Source organism: Octodon degus, unplaced genomic scaffold (assembly GCF_000260255.1).
Source record: "Octodon degus isolate 3935 unplaced genomic scaffold, OctDeg1.0 scaffold00089, whole genome shotgun sequence".
Lineage (NCBI taxonomy): Eukaryota > Metazoa > Chordata > Mammalia > Rodentia > Octodontidae > Octodon > Octodon degus.
In genome coordinates, this window is record NW_004524665.1 from 3,806,099 (window position 1) to 3,811,764 (window position 5,666).

Below are 5,666 nucleotides of genomic sequence, written 5' to 3' on the forward strand. Positions count from 1 at the left end.
GGCCTCCTAATACAGGCTCTTGGAAACTGTCTTTCCTGAGCCTGCATAGCTAAAGAGTTGGGGTTCTAGGTTTGCTAGGCCAAACCCAAGTAGTAAAAAAAACCTGGACTCTTAACCACTACTATAGCTAGCTAAGTTTAAAAAAAAAAATTGTGGGGAGTACCAGGAGTCAAACTCATAACCTTGAGCTTGCCAGGCAGGTGCTATGTTACAGCTGTGGCCCCCTAATGGCCAAGTTTAATGCCACAAAGCCTATCTCAATATAAAACTGAAGTGAGCCAGTGTGGTGTACGTGCTTGTAACCCCAGCACTCTGGGAGGCTGAGGCAGGGGGATCAGAAGTTTGAGCTCAGCCTAGACAACTTAATGACATAATAAAACCCTGCCCCCAGAATTGTGTGTGTATAGAGGGCTGGGAATGTAGCTCAGCACAAAGGCCCTGATTCCATGCTCAGTCCCAGGGGTGAGTGGGGTCATGGACACTCTCCAGTGAGCCATCATTGTCTAGCTCTCTATTGCTGGTGACATATTAATCTACAGGCATGAGCCACGCACTCTTGTGATTGCCCTTCCTGTGGGGCAGGAATCTGGCCCAGCTTGGCTGCATTTCCTGCTCAGGGTTTCTCTCAAGCTGCAATTAAAGTGACCATGGGAGGGCCAAGCCCTCGAGGTCACTGTAGGACTAAGTTCCTAGGAAGCCATTGGCCTGTGGGCCTCATATCCCCACCGGACAAGAGCCATAGCACATTTCCATCTCCTGTGCTATGGCCTCCACTGTGGCAGCTGGTTTCGTGGGAGTCCACAGCAGAGTCTGGAGAAGTGGCAGGCAGAGCTCCTGTGCCCTGCTCATGGAAGTGACGCCCCATCACTGGTCCCAGGGGCTGCTGGCTAGAAGGATGTTAGCAGGGACAGCCCAGTCAGCAGGTGCAGCCCAACTACAAAGCAGGGATGCTACAAGGGTGTGGATATCAGGAGGTGTAGGTCACTGAGGGCCGCCTTGAAGAGGCCTCTGCTGTGCCCAGAGCCACCTGATTGCCACAAAACGTCCTCATCATTGTCATCTCTGAGAGCCACATGGAAGCAGGCTCTCTTCCATCAACTGTTTATGCTTCCTTCTGTGCATCCACAGGATGCAGGAGGCCGCCTCCCTGGGAGAGCTGGTAGCGGTGGCTACAGCTGTGTGCAGGCCCAGCTAGACATCATGTCAGGGAGCACAGCAGTCCTGGAAATTCCCACCAGAGTCTGCCAGTCCCCTGACCCTACTCCACATCTGCTTCTGTGATCATGTTACTTGGCATCACCCTGCAACAACAGATTTCCCTGTAGAAAAGCAAAGCCTTGCTCTGGGCTCTTGGGGGACGTGAGTCCCCAATGTCCTTTTCTCCTATTCTGTGTCTTGGTGGCTTTGTTCCCCATCCTGTTCATCTGCAATTTCATTTGGCTCCTGACCAAGGATGATGGGACCTGACACGACCACCTGTGACAGCCTGCCTCCCCCAGGGACAGAGTGGGGACTCAAGTGGCCGGACTCAAGCTCCTGCTGAGCAGGTGCTATGGAACACTTCCTGCGCTGTGGGAGGCCTGCAGATTGGCAGCCGAGGCCACCAATCTGGCTGGCTGCCTGAAGGGGGCTGACGTGGAGAGAAGGATGTGGCATTTGGCAGACCTCTAAAGCATGGTAAGGATGGGGACCCTGATTGAGAAGGGATCTGAAACAGGATTAGAGGGAGTCCCCTGTAAGGGTCTCCACAGAGGACTAGCCATCCTTGTGTTTCCCGACTGGCTGCTGCTGGACTGCAGGGAAGCCAGAGCGCTTCAGGCTGCCCCTGCGGGTTGGAGTCTTGTGGAAGGTATGTGTGAGTGGAAGTATGTGAATGAGATAGATGTCGCACCCGAACTCTGGGGTGGGTGCACAGGGCCGGGGTGCAGAGACCTGGGCTGTGGTTCCAGGACCGTCCTCCTCATACAACTTAGAGCAGCATGGCTCTGATAGCCAGGATGTCTGGCCGCTGACACCAAGAGGGGCTGAAGCATCTCCTCCAGAGCCTAAACCAGGAGACTGACATCTCTGTTGTCTTTTTCCAGTGGGTGGCAGGAGTCATGGGAGGGCATCAGAACAAGTCTGCTCTGCTAGAGCTTATGACCAAACATTTTTAAAAGGGATTTGATGGCAATCATGGCATGAAGTCCACTCCTGGGACCCTCTGGACATCTGTGAGGTGGGGTGGCCAACCTTCGGGTTGGGTGACAGGGCAGAGATTCAGTGGGAGGGGCTCTGGTCCAGAAGGTTTGGCAGTCATCACAGGGGATCCCAGACACACAGGTCAGTTTCTCTATGTGAATTCATTATAGCAATTAGTTATCTGTCCTCCCACGCCCTTGGCTGAGGGAGCCCCTTTCCTGAGTTATGGGTGCCACTGTGGCATGCTCAAACAACCTCCCCAAAGAAACACCATGTTTTCTCCCAGATGGCTCAGAGGCCCCCTCTTCTAAGGGGTCACCTCCTTACACCCAGCGATACCAGCACAAGGCCAGAGCCAGAGACCATCAGCGTGCCTGGCATCTGGCTGAGACCGCCCCACCACTGGGTCAGAAAGTCCCCTTCCACACTCCCAGGACCTCCCGTGTTCCATCACCATGCCCTTTGAGGCCTGAGGTAAGTTCGGAGGCGCCTTCTGATATTAGGGTGAGGTGAGGCTGAGGGGTCCCAGAGCATGAGCCTTATAGAGCACAGGGCTACCTCACTGCCAGCCACAGCAACAGGGACAGTGACAGAGACTGTGAGCTCGATGGTGGCAATGCAACAGCCGTGGGCACAGCAGCAGCCACAGCAGAGGTGAGCAGGACACACAGGAGCTGGCCTTGAAGCAGCTGGACGTGCAGAAGAGCTTCTACCTGGACATGAGTAGAAGGCCAAGACTGCTTCCTTGAGCTTGCTGAGGCGGATGCAAGTGGCTTCAAGCGTTCCAAGAGTCATCAGGTGACTTCATCTAGCACTGCGCCCAGCTGGGCCCCAGCATCCCCGAGCAGCTGGCACAGTGCACAGAGGAGGGCGGCGGGCCACAGCATGGCCTCAGGAGCAAGCTCCTGGGGTGCAAAACCGCAAGTGCTGCCAGGACCTCAGAGAAAACATGCAGCTGCTTCCTGGGCATTCACCAGAACAGGTGGCCGTCGAGCGGGTCCCCGGGGACAGCGACGGCCCAGGGGTGGCCTGTCCAGGGAACTACCCGAGGACACCTTACTAAGGGGCCAGACGGGTGATATAAGCTCCCTTGCAGTCCAGCTGCAGTGCCCGCCTGCCTGGGGCTCAGGCTCGTGGGCTTGATTCTGCTCGGCTGGTATTTCTACATTCCCCAGATGTCTCCCTTGACAAAGCAGGTCATCTGGCACTGTGTTGTTTGTACTTAACAAAACCCCATAGTAGAGCTGGGGACCCTGGCAGGGCTCCACAAACTGGGGTCAGCACCATTTAAAGATATTCAAATTGATTAAACAGAACTGCCCAAATAGGGAGGTTTCCACTCCTTCCTGGTCATGGTTGTACCTATGACAACTGGGTGGAAGCTTTCCCCTACCAAACTGAAAAAGCCCAAGAAGTGACACAGGTGCTGCTATAAGACATGGCTCCCCAGTCCCCCTCCCCCCCACATTATGGTCTCCCTTTGAGTGTGGGTTCTGATAATGGACCTGCCTTTGTGGCATCAGTGGTTCAATCGGTGGTGTGATCACTGGAAGTTAATTAAAATTTATAGGCAGCCTATCGACCCCAGAGCGCAGGAAAAATAAAAAAGATAAATAAGACTTTAAAGCCAAGGCTGGCTTCTTCCGCTGCACAGCCGCCCGACCCCGTCAGCGTCCACGGAGTCGCTACCCCAGCAGGGTCGAGGAGGCTGCAGCTGCAGCCGGGAGCCCATAGCCCGCACCTCCAGCCCGCTCCGGGGCGCCCCAGGCCGCACGATGGTGAAGGTGACGTTCAACTCGGCTCTGGCCCAGAAGGACGCCAAGAAGGACGAGCCGAAGAGCGGTGAGGAGGCGCTCATCATCCCCCCGGACGCCGTCGCCTTGGACTGCAAGGACCCAGATGATGTGGTACCAGTTGGCCAGAGAAGAGCCTGGTGTTGGTGCATGTGCTTTGGACTAGCATTTATGCTTGCAGGAGTCATTCTTGGTGGAGCATACCTGTACAAATATTTTGCACTTCAACCAGATGACGTGTACTACTGTGGAATAAAGTACATCAAAGATGATGTCATCCTAAATGAGCCTTCTGCAGATGCCCCAGCTGCTCGCTACCAGACAACTGAAGAAAATATTAAGATCTTTAAAGAAGATGAGGTCAAATTCATCAGTGTGCCTGTTCCAGAATTTGCAGATAGTGATCCTGCCAACATTGTTCATGATTTTAACAAGAAACTCACTGCCTATTTAGATCTTAACCTGGATAAGTGCTATGTGATCCCCCTGAATACTTCCATTGTTATGCCTTCCAGAAACCTGTTGGAGTTACTCATTAACATCAAGGCTAGAACCTATTTGCCTCAGTCATACCTGATTCATGAACACATGGTTACTACTGATCGAATTGAAAATATTGATGGCTTGGGTTTCTTTATTTATCGACTGTGCCAGGACAAGGAAACTTACAAATTGCAGCGCAGAGAAACTATTAAAGGTATTCAGAAACGTGAAGCCAGCGATTGTATCACAATTCGGCATTTTGAAAACAAATTTGCTGTGGAAACTTTAATTTGCTCTTGAACAGCCAAGAAAAACATGGAGAAAAATTTAATGCCACAGCATAACCATACCCTTTGTATTTTGTGCAGTGATTATTTTTAAAAATCTTCTTTCATGTAAGTAGCAAACAGGGCCTCACTATCTTTTTATCTCATTAATTCAATTAAAAACATCTTTAAAAAAATACCCTTCTTTCTAAGTGTAGTGTCTTTTATGTTTGAATTTGTAAGTATATGAAGTCTAGATGATAGTCCACCATAGATCTTAAGTATTAGGAAAAATTAAAATTTCTTTAAATCATTTATCTGGATTTGTTTTACTCATGCATTTTCAAGAGAAGGGGTTATATAAAGAATAATCATATATGCATATATTAAAATGGACCACCGTGACTTATTTGTAGTGTTAGTTGCCCTGCTACCTAGTTTATTAGAGCATTTAAGCACAAATTTTTTCCCTTAATTAAAATGCAGTATTTTCATTGTTGCATTTAACTATTTAGAGTATGATTTCCACCTTGATGTTTCATTATCCCAGGCATCTGCTGTAATAATATTTTAGAAATTGTTTGGAATTTAAGAAATAACTTGTGTTACTAATTTGTATAACCTATATCTGTGCAATGAATTATAAATATCACAAAGTTAAAAAAAAAAAAAAGCCAAGGCTAAGAAAACTTTTCCGAGGGACAAGACTCACTTGGGCCCAATCCTTGCCCACTGTACTCCTCGGACCATGACACCCTCCTCGTAAGAACACAGGCTGTTCCCCTTATGAGATCTTGTACGCCAAGCCTCTCAGCATCCTCAGAGGGCTGGCTCAACCGCTAAGAGTAGTGGAGGAATCTTACCCAGAAAGACAACTAACCCAGCTGGGAAGGCCTCCTGCACAATAGCTTCTTGGGCATTAGAGAGAGCCCCAGTTAGCATA

General features: G+C 50.3%; 1 pseudogene across 1 annotated transcript; it reads left to right on the forward strand.

Annotated features, from left to right (window-relative positions):
* Positions 1–3,844: 3,844 nt before the first annotated feature.
* LOC101563031 lies at positions 3,845–5,380 on the forward strand (annotated as a pseudogene). The gene has a single exon (XR_001117212.2). The product of XR_001117212.2 is annotated as an integral membrane protein 2B pseudogene (transcript).
* The last annotated feature ends 286 nt before the right edge of the window (positions 5,381–5,666 follow it).